The sequence below is a fragment of the Leucoraja erinacea genome, chromosome 17, assembly GCF_028641065.1.
Source record: "Leucoraja erinacea ecotype New England chromosome 17, Leri_hhj_1, whole genome shotgun sequence".
NCBI classification, from domain to species: domain Eukaryota; kingdom Metazoa; phylum Chordata; class Chondrichthyes; order Rajiformes; family Rajidae; genus Leucoraja; species Leucoraja erinaceus.
In genome coordinates this window covers 235001-254277 of record NC_073393.1, presented here as the reverse complement: position 1 = coordinate 254277, position 19277 = coordinate 235001, and the positions used below count along the sequence as shown (strand labels likewise).

General features: G+C 42.7%; 1 protein-coding gene across 1 annotated transcript in view; it reads right to left on the bottom strand.

Annotated features, from left to right (window-relative positions):
* Window positions 1–19277, bottom strand: part of znf536 (zinc finger protein 536) — a 410627-nt gene that overhangs the window by 384401 nt on the left and 6949 nt on the right. Inside the window, 1 exon segment of the mRNA XM_055648343.1 lies at window positions 6993–7106. The gene's annotated coding sequence lies outside the window, so the exon portion shown is untranslated.

The following is a 19277-nucleotide window of genomic DNA, read 5'->3' as shown; positions in this document are numbered from 1 at the left end:
TACTGCACTTACTCTCTTGGCAACTATCTACCCGATTAGACGATCGAGACAATGACTACTTAGGCTTAATGTGAGATTCAGCCGCTCCATATTTTATATATGTTTAATACCTGAAACTGAAAAATATCTTGGTTCTCAACAATAGTCCAAACAGCCTGAGAGTCACACAAATCAACCTAAAAATATGTCAAATTCCTTGAGTAAAAGCAAAATCATTAAAAGAATGGCGCAAGGTTGACATTGTCTCCCATTACTCACTGATAATGACTGGAACCTTCATTACCCCATTATTGGAAGTCTTTAAAGTGGCCAATTAGGTGCTCATTATATTGATGTGTTTATATGAATTTTGATTAATTTTTGGCCTGATCATCAACTTATCATTTGATGCATGTGTAACGGTTATGTCTGTGATAACGTTCAGCTCGGACCAGCTCCACACACTGCTTCCTTTCAGCCTTCCTCCTTGTCACAACACTCTGTTGAACTCATTACGTTCTGCATGCCTGTACCAAAGTGTGGCTCTTCAACACGCAGCATTCTTCACATTGCCTCTGCACTCGATGTCTTAGAGTCAGGCAGCACGGAAACACGCCCTTCGGCCCAACTGGTCCATACTGACCAAGACGCCCCATCTAAGCTAGTCTAATTTGCATGCATTGGCCCATATCCCTATAAACCTTTCCTTCCAATTTCTACAATCCCATTCCATATCCGCATCCACATCTACTCTTCTCCTGGTTTATTGCTGCTGTCAACTTTTATTCTGTTTTAACTCATCAATCCAATTATGTCCACAACTTTCCCAGTTCATTATCCAACCATAGATCAGTCTATCTCGAATCACTTCTGAATAATGACATTCACAATAATAAGGTCATAAGGTCATAAGTGATAGGAGTAGAATTCAGCCATTCGGCCCATCAAGTCTACTCCACCATTCAATCATGGCTGATCTATCTCTCCCTCCTAATCCCATTCTCCTGCCTTCTCCCCATAACCTCTGACACCCGTACTGATCAACAGTCTACCGGTCTCTGCCTTAAAAATATCCACTGACTTGTGGCCTCCACAGCCGTCCGTGGCAAAGAATCCCACAGATTCACCACCCTCTGACTAAAGAAACTTCTCCTCATCTCCTTCCTAAAAGAACATCCTTTAATTCTGATTAATGTTGAGATAGTGGTTGAAACTGACACAATTACGTTTAAAAGGGATTTTAACAGGTATAGGGATGGTAACAGAGTCCCAACTAGTGGTTGCCACTGGACAAGGTAGACAAAACATGCTGGAGAAACTCAGTGGGTGAGGCAGCATCTATGGAGAGAAGAAATTGGCAACGTTTCGGATCGAGACCCTTCTTCAGACTGATGTCGGGGAAATGTTCTTAAACATTTCGTCTCTGCAGTTGTTTCTTAAACACTAGTGGTTGCCAGTGCCACGTTAGATGTTCCTTAAAGATTACAGGGCAATTTTAGAATAAGAGCTCAGAACATTCCATTCCAAAATGGCCAGTGTCAGAATAAAAAATCCGATCTGACACTTGTTGACTAACAATTATCACACTTCTTTAGTTGGCGATATTCTCTTCTGTCACAAGAGCATGATAGGATGCTATATAAATACAAATCTTTCTTAAGAATGTAAAAGGACAAAATTCAGAGCTCAGCAGGACAGGCAGCATCTCTGGAGAAAAGGAACGGGTGACAAGATTTTTGCTACCTAAAATCCATCCATGTTACATTTCCTCATCAAGTTATGCAAGTTGTGATTTTAGAATTTCTCCCTGGTCCAACCACTAACAAGTTTATCGTTCTGGTGTCTGCTGCCGATTTCCGAGTGCCACATCTCTAGGCAAGAACACGGCACAATAATCACTGACAGCTCCACCATTATCCTAGTGCCAGACAAGCTACTAGTATTTCACCCTTGACAGATATACCAGCTTCCTGATAATATTCTGGTTTTAAATTTCCTGACAAATACACCAGCATCGAATCATCAGAGACATGCAGCACATTCTTATCAATCTCAGAATAGGTAGTAGCAATATTGCACCTCCTGTAAAATATATCAGTATCACAGCCATTGACAGGCACATTATTATGCAGTTTTCCAGGAAGGATAACAAAATCTGATTCCTGACAAGCAAAAACATTACAGCATCTCTCAATCAGTGTACCACTTGAGTACTCGGTTTCCCAGCCAATACTATATTTCCCAATCTGTTTCTACTGTTCCAGCATTATATCAGTATCACATACTCCAAGCAGTAGAAAGACATAGTGCAGTCAGGGGATATGGGGAGAAGGCAGGAACGGGGTACTGATTGGGGATGACCAGCCATGTTCACAGTGAATGGCGGTGCTGGCTCGAAGGGCCGAATGGCCTACTCCTGCACCTATTGTCTATTGTCTACAGTACAGCTGATAGAGCCATTGCCTCATAGAACAACAGTCCCAGGTACGATCCTGACCTTGGGTGCTGTCTGTATGGAGTTTGCACGTTCTCCCTGTGACGGCCTGGATTTCCTCCGGGTGCTCCGGTTTCCTCCCACATCCCAAAGACCTGCGCGTTTGTAGGTTAATTGGCCCTCTGTAAATTGCTCCTAGTATGTAGGGAGTGGATGAGAGAGTGGGATAACTAGTGCATCCATGCTGTATCTCTAAACCACCTAAGCAGTACATGAACCAAGATGAATATCACATCATCAACTCACATACAACTCCATAATCACATCTTCCAACATATGCCAACATTACATTGCCTGGATATAAGTTGTCTGAATTATCTATTTCATTGCCAGCAAATGTTACAACATTGTTTTAAAAGACCTTTTGTTATTGGCCAACAGAATGCCAGAGTACGTTTACCAAACAGTTGGTTAAATGGCATAAGATACTTACTACAGCATTTTACTTCTAAAAATGAAAGCAGTTTCAAAAAGTAGATTGTAGACAAAAGTGCTGGAGAAACTCAGCGGGTGCAGCAACATCTTTGGAGCGAAGGAAATAGGCAACGTTTCGGCCCAAAACCCTCCTTCGCTCCATAGATGCTGCTGCACCCACTGAGTTTCTCCAGCACTTTTGTCTACCGTTGATTTTCCAGCATCTGCAGTTCCTTCTTAAACAATTCAAAAAGTAGATGATCAGTTAACTGTTTTACTTGCTGAAATATTAAGATACCTTTACACTTCAGTTATGGTGAATGAGGGTGAAGTCAAGTTCCCAATAGCTGGTGGCTGCTGTTGATGGTCTCAGGTGCGTCCAATAACAGTAACGTTAGGTAAATGAAACAGGGCAGGTCTGGAGTAACTCCTTTATCATTAACGTAACAAGAGCTGACTGTGACTTCAGAAACTATTCCCCATTGAAATTAATCATTTTTTCAGGATCATTCATTGATTAGTTTATGAAACAAAAAGTTGTAAAAGTGGTTTCAGTAAAATGAATACTGACTGTACAAAGGATTAGGCATTGGTAAACAATTAGTACAGTCGGCTTATATCGGCAACCCTAATGTCAAATAGGAGTTCTTTGATTCCCTTTAATGCATAACTGCTTATTGTTTTTTTTTAATTATTCAGAACCATATTTAATTCTGTAAACAATTATGTTTTAGCAGTAAATAACAAACCAATGCACCATCACCAATATCAAATATTACCTCAGACATCAAATACATTTGTTACACAGAATTAGTGACCTTTGATTCATTTTGGTGCTTATTTTCTCTCGTGCAAAATACCTTTTTTTTTTGTTATTGTACAGGTTCTTTTTTATTGTTATTTTAATTTATCAACATATTTATACAGGTTTATCCAATTACCCCAAAAGGCCAGTCTAACGTGATCTCGTGGTCTCCAGATAATTAAAAGCAACATTGTTCACCAGGCAATCAGAACAGTAAAGGTAGAGCCACTATAAACGTTGGAACAGATTCTACTGAACCTGTAATGATGCAGCTAATTCTTGCACATATTCGAGTAGATAAACAGCATAACTATTCCACGGTTTAAAACATTGTAATTGTTCACCCTCAGATCCGGCCATTATCATTTCTAACAGTTTTACTTCAAATGATTGACCCTCTGTAGGTCACTTGCAAAGTGGAATCATTTTCAGGCTGAAAGCTGGAAGATCAGGAGTATTTGTTTCCCATTCAACACAAACGACAGCACTTGTTTTTGATTATCAAGAGGCCGAGAAAATCCACAATCCACACATGTACAAATTAAATTGGGTTAGATTTTGTTTCTTGTTCTAGCACAGGTGGAATGCTTTGTGAATGTGGCTTTACAGCTCTATTCTGGCAAAATACTCGTGTCAAGCAAGTGGGATCTATTGCAAGTCTGTGCTCTCAAACTTCGCCATTATGAAATGGAGTCAATTGTTTAAGTCCTTCTCTCCACAGATGCTGCCTGTCCCGCTGAGTTACTCCCGCATTTTGTGTCTGTCTTCGGTGTGAACCAGTTCCTTCCTACATATTTAATTATTTAAGCAGCTGGACTTCTTATATCTGCATTTAGAATCACTGATATAGAAACATAGAAACATAGAAAATAGGTGCAGGAGTAGGCCATTCGGCCCTTCGAGCCTGCACCGCCATTCAATATGATCATGGCTGATCATCCAACTCAGTAACCTGTTCCTGCCTTCTCTCCATACCCCCTGATCCCTTTAGCCACAAGGGACACATCTAACTCCCTCTTAAATATAGCCAATGAACTGGCCTCAACTACCTTCTGTGGCAGAGAATTCCACAGATTCACCACTCTCTGTGTAAAAAAGGTTTTCCTCATCTCGGTCCTAAAAGATTTCCCTCTTATCCTTAAACTATGACCCCTTGTTCTGGACTTCCCCAACATCGGGAACAATCTTCCTGCATCTAGCCTGTCCAACCCCTTAAGAATTTTGTTAGTATCTATAAGATCCCCCCTTAATCTTCTAAATTCTAGCGAGTACAAACCGAGTCCATCCAGTCTTTCTTCATAGGAAAGTCCTGACATCCCAGGAATCAGTCTGGTGAACCTTCTCTGCACTCCCTCTATGGCAAGAATGTCCTTCCTCAGATTAGGAGACCAAAACTGTACGCAAAACTCCAGGTGTGGTCTCACCAAGACCCTGTACAACTGCAGTAGAACCTCCCTGCTCCTATACTCAATGTGTACATTAATATATACCTGGCATCAACTAATGTAATTCTAAGGTCCCAAACTATGGCATTCTGAAATAGAGTCAATTATTTAAGCACCACGACTTCTTGTATCTCCATTTAAATTCACTGATATACACATTAATATATCTATCAACTTATCTTCATGATTTACAATCATATACCAACACTTCATGTTAACTTTTATGAATTAGATCTTAAACAGCATCATAGACAGAAATGAAAGCATTCACTGCACCATTGTCCGGAGCTGGAATGGTTTTGATCATCAAGCTTCATTGCTCAGTGTGTACATTTTTGGAAAACCGAGCTGTATATTCTGCTGTAGAAAATTTACAGATGTCTAAAGAAGGAATTGTATTTTGGGAATGTTTAAGAAAGAACTGCAGATGCTGGAAAAATAGGTAGACAAAAATGTTGGAGAAACTCAGCGGGTGAGGCAGCATCTATGGAACGAAGGAAATAGGAGACCCTGAAGAATCTCGACCCAAAACATCACCTATTCCTTCGCTCCATAGATGCTGCCTCCCCCGCTGAGTTTCACCAGCATTTTTGTCTACCTTGCATGTTGGGAATAATATCTTTAACGTGGATTTTCCATATTTTTAAGTATAAACAATATTGCTCAGAGTTCTTTCAGAAGCAGAATTTGCAACGTTTTTCACTGACCAACTTTCACAATACATTGAGATATTTACAGGCTGGGGGACTGCATCTCTTGCAGTGACATTCCATTCAAGTGCCTGTGTCAAAACTAGCAAGGAGCACAAACCAAAGATCCTACAGCGAGCAAGATAGATCACTCGAAGAAAAAGACGTAGTACGGTCATGGGCCGATCCATAACCGGCTTCCGTCTCCGCACCAAAGATCCCGTAGCGGAGCAAAGATACTAGTGCGGGAACGGAAGCCGGTTACGGAAACACCCTCGTAAAAATAAAAGTTCTTTGGTAAAAATCTTCTAATTTTCAGAATTATAATTTATTAACACAAACTGTTCCCCCGCAACGTTGATTAAACTGCGAGTCGGGTCGGGTCGGGTCGGGTTACTGAAATGGATGAACAAAAGGCCCACGTTCTGCTCCGTTGCATATTACACATCAGCCCATTGCATTTAGCAGGAGTGGTCTATCTTGCTCCACTATAGGATCTTTGGCACAAACAACACTCACTATTCAGCAAGAACCCAGTTCTCTAACACTCGTGTCACTTGAAGAAACTTGGCAGACAGACCCATTCAGGCTGATTTCAAGTGTGCTAAAATGGGATTGTAAAGTCGGCTAGTAAAACGCAAGTCTAGACCTTTATCTCGCTCAGATGCTCACAGGTTTTAAGTGCTGTAACAGGCTGATGCTACACACTGCCAGCTGCACTTGCATTCTACATTTTACACGGGTGACCTGGACTCAGCAACCTAGCCGGAGCAAAACCTCCACACATTTGGCAGTTTTGTAACTCGAGTTTAAATCTAGTGTCACTGAGCTCTGAAAGCACGGTACAATATCAGGGTGAACAAGTTTGGGAGAAAGTCTGTCTGTCTCTCCCTCTCCCTCCCCTTCAAATTCAAATGAAGATTTCTTAAAGACTAATTGCATTTATTTTTTCTTTATCACTCAAGCAATCAGAATGGTGGATTAAAAAATCTCTCCTCAGTTAGGAAGAGGAAATGACAGGCCAGTGAACATCTCAAACCCTTTAGACTATTGTCATCCATGTCTGGTGATGAAATCCTTCAAACATACACCTGACCAGAAATATCCCACTGTGGGTTTAACGTGAAATGGGTAAATGATAACAAATTGGCACCAGCCAAGCTCACCGATTGTGTCTGGCTGAGCGATCAGAGGGCAACTGTGCCAATCTTCATGCCAAGATTCCAGCCTCTGGTTCCCAGACCCTCACAGATCAATGATGATGGGTCATGGCTGGCAACCTGCAGCAGAACACAAGGAGGAGAAAACAAAGAGAAAAATATATCAAACTAATGTAACTAATTCAATAGTTCGGTCCAATGACAAGGAACAATTTCACCAATGAATATGCGTAGATTTATATTGAATTCATTATTTAATTGAGAAATGTCTCAGTTTTCACAAATATCAGAGCACGTAATCACAGGCTCATTTTCCAATGCAGGAACCAAAAAGGAAAAAAATTAATTACATGTGCACGTTTAAACCATGGCCTGTTGGCACTCGTCCCGTTTGTGCCAAAAGGGAGAATAAAGCTTCAACAAATCCCTGTTACCAGCCTCAAGAAGGGTCCCGACTTGAAACGTTGCCTGTCCATTCCCTCCACAGATGCTGCCTGACTTGCTGAGTTCCTCCAGCACTTTGTGGTTTGTTCAAAATGACAGCATCTGCAGTTCCTCGTGTTTTCCCGTCGGCACGAGATTCAAGATTCGTTCCAAGTTGATGTCAGAGTCTAATGGGCCTGTCCCACTTAGGCGACTACAGGTGACTACAGGCGACTACAGGCAACTACAGGCGACTACAGGTGACTACAGGCGACTACAGGCGACTAGAGGCGACTACAGGCAACTACAGGCGACTACAGGTGACTACAGGCGACTACAGGCAACTACAGGTGACTACAGGTGACTACAGGTGACTACAGGTGACTACAGGCAACTACAGGCGACTACAGGCGACTACAGGTGACTACAGGCAACTACAGGTGACTACAGGTGACTACAGGCAACTACAGGTGAGTACAGGTGACTACAGGTGACTACAGGTGACTACAGGCAACTACAGGCGACTACAGGCGACTACAGATGAGTACAGGCAACTACAGGTGACTACAGGTGACTACAGGTGACTACAGGTGAGTACAGGCAACTACAGGCAACTACAGGTGACTACAGGCGACTACAGGCGACTACAGGCAACTACAGATGACTACAGGCGACTACAGGCGACTACAGGCAACTACAGGTGACTACAGGTGACTACAGGTGACTACAGGCAACTACAGGTGACTACAGGCGACTACAGGCGACTACAGGCGACTACAGGCGACTACAGGCGACCACAGGCAACTACAGGGACTACAGGCAACTACAGGCAACTACAGGCGACTACAGGCGACTACAGGCAACTACAGGTGACTACAGGCAACTACAGGCAACTACAGATGACTACAGGCGACCACAGGCAACTACAGGCGACTGCCGAAAAATGTTCAACATGTTGAAATTTTTCGGCAACAGTGGCGACAATTTGAGTTGTCGTAGGCTGTTGTGGGTGCTGTTGTAGGATGTTGTAGGCTGTTGTGGGTGCTGTTGTGGGTGCTGTTGTGGGTGCTGTTGCAGGCTGTTGTGGGTGCTGTTGTAGGTTGCCATGGGTGCTGTTGTAGGTTGCCATGGGTGCTGTTGTAGGTTGCCATGGGTGCTGTCAAAGGCTGTCACCAGGTTAGTGTATGTTGTGCCAGTGCCGACTTCAGTGAATTCCATTGTCCTAGTCGCTGGCGGTCGTCTAAACAAATTGCTTAAGTGGGAGAGACCCTTAAGTGACCCACACTTCAGTGCAGCACCTTGGAGGGTCACTATTGTCAGTGATGCTGCCTTGGGGTGAAATGCCAAACTGACACCACACCTGCCTATGTTGCTGAAGTTAAACGATCCACTCACACAACGTCATCTCCTGGTGTACGGGCAGCTATTCGTAACTCAAACACAAACTGATTAAATGGTCATTCATTTCATTTACACTTTGGGGGCTCAAAGTGGAGTTGCTCATCGTTTAAGATTGTAAAGAGGCAGAATTACTTTACACTAACTCTCACTCCACAGATAAAGTTACGCAGTTGCCTGTTGGCTTTAGACAGTGACTTGGTTATTGGCCTCTCGTGTTCTTGGATCAGGAACTTATGGGGCAAGTGGCGTTTGGGGCAAGTATCTCTCCGCATCCTTGAACACCCGACGAAGACTGGAAAATTCAGTGCAATATTGAAGGAGTGCGGCTTGTCTTTAATCCTATCTTTAGGGAGGCGTGTCGGACTGAGCCCATGTTTGTACTTCCTATGTGGCAAAATAATCCTGTAGCCCACACAGGAGTGGCAGCATGGCACAGCTGGTTGAGCTGCTGCCCCACTGCCTCAACCCTCACTCTACCACACGTGTGAGGTGATCCAGCCCACGTGACCTGCTTTTGGGGTTTACCCAGCTCTTAAAGATAGCAGAATCAGGGGATATGGGGAGAAGGCAGGAACTGATTGGGGATGATCAGCCATGATTACATTGAATGGTGGTGCTGGCTCGAAGGGCCGAATGGCCTACTGCACCTGTTGTCTATTGTTCAAGAAGGAACTGCAGATGCTGGAAAATCAAAGGTAGACAAAAGTGCTGGAGAAACTCAGCGGGTGAGTTCCTTCCCTCATTCTTCTGAACTCCAGCGAGTACAGGCCCAGTGCTGAAAAATGCTCATCATATGTTAACCCACTTATTCCTGGGATCATTCTTGTAAACCTCCTCTGGACCTTCTCCAGAGCCAGCACATCCTTCCTCAGATATGGTGCCCAAAATTGCTCACAATCATGACACATCTCATGTTTGCCTTAAATGGTCTGCTCCCAAATATCTTTATCTATGCTTTATTTATTTTGAGGGTGACGTGCCAATCTTCCAATTCGAATCTCATAAACTAGAGCTCATCTAAAATCTTGTTTATTCCAGTCTAACCCAAGTCAAATTTCCTTCACAAATTTAACATTTTTATTCCCAAATTAAAATCCCTCATTGGGGTCACCCTTGCCCAACCAAAACGTTACCCATTCCTTCGATCAAGAGATGCTGCCTTCCCCATTGAGTTACTCCAGCATTTTGTGTCCATCTTCAGTGTAAACCAGCATCTGCAGCTCCCTCCAACACAACTCTATAAACTTCTCAACAAAAACTCCTACAAAGGTTTTGCATTCTTCCCAGTCATTATATCATTGATTATGCTGTGTTCATTTATTGTGTTCAATGATTGGGTGTGTATAGCTGCAGCAAGTAAGAATTCTGCTGTTTCCTTCCAGGTACTTGTAACAATTAAACACACTTGAATCTACGATCACCATTCCACCACAGAAGGCTATGGATTCAGCCACACTGCACCTGCCTGCTACATTGCCTTTCCATTCTCCCGCAAACGTTTTAATTAAACTCTCCTCCAAACTCGAGCTTTTACTCACCCATTCCAATGGTGGTCTCTTTGGCTCAACTTTAATTTAAGAACATAAGAACAGAAGGCGAAATGGAGTAGAAGCGAGCGAAGTGAACCTGTCCTTGCGCCAACATTCAATAAGATCATGGTTGATCTTGCCCCTACACTGACCCCCTATACTGTGATTCCTTTAACATCTACAGATTTACAGTTTCCAGTCTTGAGTCTATTCAGTGAATGAGCCTCCACATTCCAACACAGAATTCCAATGATCTGTTCTTCTGCAGCTGAAGACATTTCTTGCCATCTCCGAGTAGAATAGATGACACTTTTGTTGAGATTCTGACCCCGATAAGTGGAAAAATGAGCAGCCAACCATTTTGGGAGAAAAATTAAGAAGCAGAGGTTGTTTTTTTAATTGTGGCAGATTGAAGATAGTTTGAAGATTACAGAAATCCTAGCACCAATCACTGAAAGTAATTGGAGTTTTAGTTTATTGTCAAGTGTACCGAGGTACAGTGAAAAGCTTTTGTTTTAAGTATAACAGTATAGACTTTCTGTATGTAACAGTAATTACTATCTGTATGTATCACAACTCCCTGATATCTCCCTGATGCCTCTGCATATATTAGTATTATACTAGTATACGAGTAAATTCTAATAGATTCATCAAAGAGGCTTTTCCTTTCATAAATCCATGCAGACTTTGCCTAATCCGATTCCTATTTTCTAAATTATATAGTGGACCAAAGATCATGTTTCTGCTTTACATACACACTCACTCTCAGAGTTTTGTGTACGGGACATCCAAATCCATTTCACCACTTAAACACCAACATCTTTCAATCTGTCACTATTTAACAAATTGTGCTTGTTGATTTTTCTCTAAGAAGAGAATAACTTCACATTTCTCCACATGATGTTCCACCTGCTTCACCCAGCGCCCTGGATATCTTCCTGAAGCCTCTCCTTATTCCCCTCCCAATGCACACTCCCACCCAGCTCCCTGGATATCTTCCTGAAGCCTCTCCTTATTCCCCTCCCAAGGCACACTCCCACCCAGCTCCTTACCACCAGCTTCCCATTTGGTTCCTTATCATAACCGCTGATATGGATGGTGAATCGATAGAGTCCAGCACTGGCCCCAGCGAAACCTCATCCACAGTTTCCCAATCCAACAATAAATAGTTTATGCAAGCACTCTGTTTCCTGTCCATTAAACAAACCTCAATCCATGCCGATGAGCTCAACACGAGATCTGAAGAAGAGTCCTGATCCAAAATGTCACCCATCCTTTTTTCTCCAGAGATGCTGCCTGACCCGTTGAGTTGGTTCACTTATGTTCAGCGAATGACGGCACTGGGCCTGTACTCGCTGGAGTTTACAAGAATGAGGGGGAACTGCGTTGAAACGTACAGAATAATGAAAGGCCTGGATAGAGTGGATGTGGAGAGGATGTTTCCACTAGTGGGAGAGTCTAGGACTAGAGGTCACAGCCTCAGAATTAAAGGGTGTTCTTTTAGGAAGGAGATGAGGAGGAATCTCTTTAGTCGGAGGGTGGTGAATCTGTGGAATTCTTTGCCACAGAGGCTGTGGAGGCCAAGTCAATGGATATTTTTAAGGCAGAGATAGATAGATTCTTGATTAGTGCGGGTGTCAGAGGTTATGGGGAGAAGGCAGGAGAATGGGGTTGGGAGGGAGAGATAGACCAGCTATGACTGAATGGCGGAATAGACTTGATGGGCTGAATGGCCTAATTCTGTCCCTAGCACTAATGACCTTATGATCTTATCCCAGTGCTTTATGACTCTCCATGAGCTCAACATGTTGTTTAACAAGCTCTAGTCTGTAGCACTAAATCAGAAGCTCAAGTACATCCAGGTTCCTCCTCATCTATCCTGGTGGGTGCAACCGCAGAAGATTCTAGTAGATTAATCAAATGTGATTTTCTTTCATAAACCCACACAGACACTGCCTAATCCTTTCCCTGCATTCTAAATGCCCCATTATCACTTCCTTAACATATTGCCAAGTCACATCTGGGGAAATGTGCACACTTCTCTCTGCCACACTATAGGTAGAATGTGATTGCACTGGATGATGTGCAGAGGAGACTCACAGGGATGTTGCAGGGGGGGAGTGTTTCAGACACGAGGGGAGACTATAAAATCATGAGAGGAATAGATCGGTTAGACGCACAGAGTCTTTGGCCCATTGGCCCAGAGTAGGGGAATCGAGGACCAGAGGGTGGTGGGTGTATGGAACAAGCTGCCAGAGGAGGTAGTTAAGGCTGGGACTATCCCAACGTTTAAGAAACAGTTAGACAGGTACATGGACAGGACAGGTTTGGAGAGATATGGACCATACACAGGCAGGTGGGACTAGTATAGCTGGGACATGTTGCCCGGTGTGGACAAGTTGGGCTGAAGGGCCTGTTTCCACACTGTATCAGTCTATGACTCTATGACTCTAGATTGGCTGGGCTCGGTCCCCTTCGATGGAGGATGTTGAGGGACTGATAGGTGTTCAACATTACGTGGGGCGGGGATAGGGTAGACAGTGGGAAATGTTTACCCATAGCAGGGGTTTCTAAGGTTAGAAGATGTAGATAACGCCAGGGGGTTAGAGGTTCTGAAGAAGAACTTTCTGACCCAAATGCTCATTGGAATCTGGAATGTTTGATGGAAGAAACTAAACTCATAACCTTTAGGAAAGATCTCCACAAGCAGATGAATTGCTAACACATAGATGGCTGCAGACCAAGTGTTGTACTTGTAATAGTGTAGATAGGTACTTGCTGGTCAATTGATGTGGTGGGCCAAATATCCTGTTCCTGAGTTGAATTAATCTATAAGTTTATGAATGCAACAATTACTTTAGTTGGGCTAGTGATCTCCATATTCTCTCCCATGCTTTTCTTAAATAATGAAGCTACATTTTCTACCTGCCGTTCCGTAGAAATTGCTCTAGAATGTATTGAATTTTATAAACCCCGTCTCAATAGACAATAGACAATAGGCGCAGGAATGGGTCATTCAGCACTTCCAGCCAGCACCGCCATTCAATATGATCATGGCTGATCATCCACAATCAGTACCCCATTCCTGCCTTCTCCACATATCCCCTGAGCCCTATCTAACTCTCTCTTGAAAGCATCCAGAGAATTGGCCTTCACTGCCTTCTGAGACAAAGAATTCCACAGATTCACAACCCTCTGTGTGAAAAAGATTTTCCTCATCTCCGTTCCAAATGGCCGACCCCTTATTCTTAAACTAATGGCTCCTGGTTCTGGACTCCCTCAACATCGGGAACATGTTCCCTGTCTCTAGTGTGTCCAAACCCTTAATAATCTTATATGATTCAATAAGATCCCCTCTCATTCTTCTAAATTCCAGAGTACACAAATCCAGCCGCTCCATTCTATCAGCATATGACAGTCCCGCCATCCCGGGAATTAACCTTGTAAACCTACGCTGCTCTCCCTCAATATCAAGGATGTCCTTCCTCAAATTTGGAGGCCAAAACTGCACACAATACTCCAGGTGTGGTCTCACTAGGGTCCTGTTCAACTGCAGGAGGACCTCTTTGCTCCTATACTCAATTCCTCTTGTTATAAAGGCCAACATGCCATTCTCTTTCTTCACTGCCTGCTGTACCTGCATGCTTACTTTCAGTAACTGATGAACAAGGACCCCCAGATCTCGTTGTACTTCCCATTTTCCCAACTTGACACCGTTCAGATAATAATCTGCCTTCCTGTTCTTGCCACCAAAGTAGGTAACCTCACATTTATCCACATTAAACGACTTCTGCCATGCATCTGCCCACTCACCCAACCTGTCCAAGTCACCCTGCATCCTCATAGCATCCTCCTCACAGTTCACACTGCCACCCAGCTTTGTGTCATCTGCAAATTCATTAATGTTACTTTTAATCCCTTCATCTAAATCATTAATGTATATTGTAAAAAGCTGCAGTCCCAGCACCGAGCCTTGCGGTACCCCACTAGTTACTGTCTGCCATTCTGAAAATAACCTATTAATCCCTACTCTTTGTTTCCAGTCTGCCAATCAAATTTCTATCCATGTCAGTACCCTACCTCCAATACCATGTGCCCTAATTTTGCCTAAATTCCCTGCAGCTTATTCGATCCAGACCCATTGCCCCACTGCATCCAGTGAAGCATCTGTTCATCATCCATGAAGATAGACACAACTATCTGTCTTGCTCTCTGGGAGAAACACATTAACTTGGCCATCTTCTTTCAACATAAACACCGAGGATCTAACAGTCTGCATCTCATATTTCTAGATGACTCGCTCATTGTGCTCTGCTCTTGATCTTGCTTTCTTGAAGTCTGAAATTTACCTCTCCTCAAATTTACCAATCCTGTTGGCAACTGTAAATTGGTTGCTATGATCAAAAATTATCGATGTTGGCCATAAAGGTCAAATAATTTGTTGTAATTGTTTGTGTCCAATTAATTGTTCCTCTGAAGAGGATTGGAATATTTTCCTATATTAATAATACAGGTTGTTTTGCAGTTGTTAGCACTAGTTCTCTGATACAGGGCTGAGGAATCCCAACAGTGCAATGTTGCATAGACCTGAAAACATGAGAACAACTGCTCTGCCCCCTTCATTGCTGCCCAACTTCATGACATCTGCTTATTTATTTATGTGTGTGTGTGTGTGTATATATATGTATATTCAATGGTATATGGACACACTGATCTGTTCTATATTCATGCCTACTATATTCTGTTGTGCTGAAGCAAAGCAAGAATTTAATTGTCCTATCTGGGACACATGACAATAAACTCTCTTGAATCTTGAATCTTGACCAACTTATGACTCCACGTATCGCAGTGTCAACCAAAGTAGATTAGTTGCAGCTACCTCTGGAAATATACATCAACTGGCTAATCAAGGCTCATGTGTCAGGAACTGATGGCAAAATAAACCACAAGAACAACTCCTCTATATTTTATTCAAATTATACTATGCCAAGTTATATAATTTGGAAGTTTCCAGAAAGAGGCTAATTTCTAATTGAGTCAGTTAGACACAAAATGCTGGAGTAACTCAGCGGGACAGGCAGCATCTCTGGATAGAGCATCTCTGGATAGAAGGAATGGGTGACGTTTTGGGTCGAGACCTTTCTTCAGCCTGGGTCCATTATTACCCATTATTTTTATGGTTCTTTGGAAGTAAAGTTCAAGTACTATTCAATTTCCTCTTTACCAGGATAGTAAATAGTGTGTGTCAGATGAGTCTTTATTATGTCTCACTGGTCCAATAAGTGAGAAATCTGTAACAGCGTTTGCAAAGGTCTCCAGTTTAAACCCAGCAGGACAATACAGTGGAGTGATCAACTAATGAGAATGAGCTAAGGAAAATTTGTCAGGAATAATGGAAAACTGAGCACAACTAGTGCGCTAACAAAGGATAGAATCAATGTTTAAGAAAGAACTGCAGATGTTGGAAAATCAAAGGTAGGCAAAAATGCTGGAGAAACTCAGCGGGTGCGGCAGCATCTATGGAGCAAAGGAAATAGGTGACGTTTCGGGTCGAGACCGAAGGGTGCTCAAGGATAGAATCAAAGTCTAAATAAGGTCCTGAACAAAAACATTGGCTAGCCATTCCCTCCACAGATGCTGCCTGACCTGCTGAGTTCCTCCAGCACTTTGTGTTTTACTCAAATTCCAATTCCTTGTGTTTCCATCGGAGCAAGTAAGTTGTATTTGAATGAACTGGACAAGTGCAATTATTGGACGAGGTAAGAATGATGAAAGAAGGAAGGAGCTTTGCCCTGGAGAAAGGGATGGACATTCTCTCATTTAACTGTCTCCCAGCGTTGTATTTATGCCCTCACCTTTATCGGCCTGTAACCTGCCACGTTTTGTCCTGCTTGTCCCCTTTTCCAGCTTTCTTCTACCCTTCTATAAACAGTCTGATGAAGTCTCAACCCGAAACGCCACCACCTCTCCACAGTTCTCCACAGATGCTGCCTGACCCACTGAGTTACACCAGCACTCTGTGAAACGTCACCTATCCATGTTCTCCCCAGATGCTGCCTGACCCGCTGAGTTACTCCAGCACTCTGTGAAACATCACCTATCCATGTTCTCCACAGATGCTGCCTGACCCGCTGAGTTATGGTGCAGCAGCATCTATGGAGCTAAGGAAATAGGCAACGTTTCGGGCCGAACCTTCTGGAAATAGGCAACGTTTCGGGCCGAAACCCAGAAGGGTTTCGGCCCGAAACATTGCCTCACCTATCCTTAGATGTTCTGAGTTACTCCAGCACTCTGTGAAACGTCACCTATCCATGTTCTCCACAGATGCTGCCTGACCCGCTGAGTTACTCCAGCACTCTGTGAAACGTCACCTATCCATGTTCTCGACAGATGCTGCCTGACCCGCTGAGTTACTCCAGCACTCTGTGTCCTTGTGTTATTTTATTTTGTTGCATCACCTCCTGACTGCTAAGTTGTTTTGTTTCAGATAAAAGGACCGGCATTCAAGGCTGGGAACTCGTGTGTTGGATTCCAATTCTGTCCATTCCCAACCAATCTGTGGAGTTTGTGAAGCTGGACCTTCTCAGGCTCTACACTCCCTTTCTCCCAACCAGCCAAGAACCTAGAAAAGTGCATTACATCTTTAGACGTGAAGTTCAATTGACATCGAGGCAAGCTTGGAATGCCAGCCACGGACTTAACCGAGAAAATATCAGTGCGAGTGAGACCTTCAAGAGAATAAACCTATAATGGGTTTGGCTGCTGAGAAGAAAGGCATCTGAATCACAGGAGGTTCCATATAATCACACTGGGGATTACCAATCGCTAAACAGACTGAAATATATTTGACATTTCACAACTTCCTCTAAAGTGCCTTCCTTTTATACATTGTGTGGCTTCCAAGACAAATCTGAAAAGTCCACCATTAATAGTGAAATGTTATCCTGACAAAATTAACATTTCATATTAATTTCTAGGATGTTGTACATTTTGTCATATCAACACCCTGCACATATCAAACACTCTCACTTCTAATATAGATTAAGTGTATTCACTCTAAAGTTACAGTTGTTTCCATTTAAACTAATTCACAAGCCCTAAAGCATCACATTTTTCTGCACCCTATTGCCCGCATCTTGTTTAAATCAACGCCCAGTCATGGACAATTCTGTAGAGGGGATTGGTCTACAAGGACATGGATTAATATCCCGAAAACCACCCACCTTACAGGATCAAAGACATTTTTTTCTTTTCAATTGACCTCAAACTCCAAGTAGTCATTGGTCATTAAAGCGCATACTAGCCCATCGTATTCTCCACCCTGCACTCTTGAGAACAACAGGATTCAATAGCAACGGCGCCCCAGCTATAATCAGCTTGAAGATATGCATTCGTTAACCTTGTACACTTGGGCATATTTTATTTGCAGTGTAATTATCCTCTGAATATTCTGTGGCAATTAACAGCTGAGAGCTGGTATGTTTATCAAGTCAAGTTTATTATCATATGCACAAGTTGGGTGAAGGTACAGTACAATGAATAGTATTGCTAGCTCTTCACTGCCAAACATACCCAGGTAATTGGCACATTGTCCTCAACTAATAACATGTTATTTACAGTCATGCTTTCTAGGTTGTAATTCTTTTTTTTCTCCAAAAACACTATAATTGATCACATGGTGGAAATGTCAAATACCTTGATTATGATATTTGAGGCATTCAATATTACAGGGAAATCATCCCTTCTCACAAAGGTAAAAATATAAGGCAATGCTCATTGTGTTGTGACATTCATCTCCATTTTAAAGGCAGGCATGGCTATTATGTTAGCCGAGGTAAGGCACATACATTGAAGCAGAAGATAGACACGAAATTGCTGGAGTAACTCAGCGGGACCGGCAGCATCTCTGGAGAGAAGGAATTGGTGACGTTTCGGGTGGAGACCCTTCTTCAGACCTGAAACGTCACCTATTCCTTCTCTTCAGAGATGCTGCCTGTCCCGCTGAGTTACTCCAGTTTTTTTTATGTCTATCTTCAGTTTAAACCAGCATCTGCAGTTCGTTCCAACACAGATCTGGGTAGCTGGAAATTGCGCGTTTGTTCTAAATGCTGAACTCAACAGAAAAGATGAAGTAGATGATGACACGAATCTTCGCGACTTCTACCAGTGTCGTTTAGCCAATGGACTGACATGGATGCCGCTCGGAGAATTCTGAAGTCAATAGGCAGGCCAATAATTAATTGCGCATCTGAAGAAAGTCTGGATGTGAATGAAGTCTGCGATGCCATGTGGCCTTACCCTGGATGCTAAGTTTTGTACAGATGCATTATGTGGATTTTAGATATTGTAAAATAAATCTATCAAGACAATCTCTAGTAATCATCGAATGGCAGCCATGTTTTTTGTTGTTAATTTATGCTTTATTTCTCATCTGAAAATCTTTCAGGACTCGAGAAGCTGCTAACGAGAAGACAGCCGCTCCTCTACAGATACATATTTAAATTGTGAATGGCCAGCAACAAAGAGGACTCGGGTGTAATCCATGTGATAATTGGATTTCCTGAGCAAACTGTATTGTCACTTTGTGGAATAGCCTAGTTATTTTAAATACACCACTCTTTAAAACTCACACAAAGACATTGTGTTTGTTGTTATTGTTCAACGCGAGAGATGCCTGGTTGGTCTAAACACCAGTGATTAAATATAACCCTCCAAACCATTCCCAATATCAGCCAATTATAACCAAAGCGCGAAAATTATCGATAACGATTGCACTTCAAAAGGCAATTAATGGGTCGTTCAGAGTTTTTGTTGCAATTCTGTTGTAAAATTCCGAAGATTGCATAGATAAAAAGAAACCTCTCGATTGATTGAAGTATTCCACACAAAGCTGCCTGCTAAAACATTTACCTCCTGATATAAAGATGACAACGTCCAT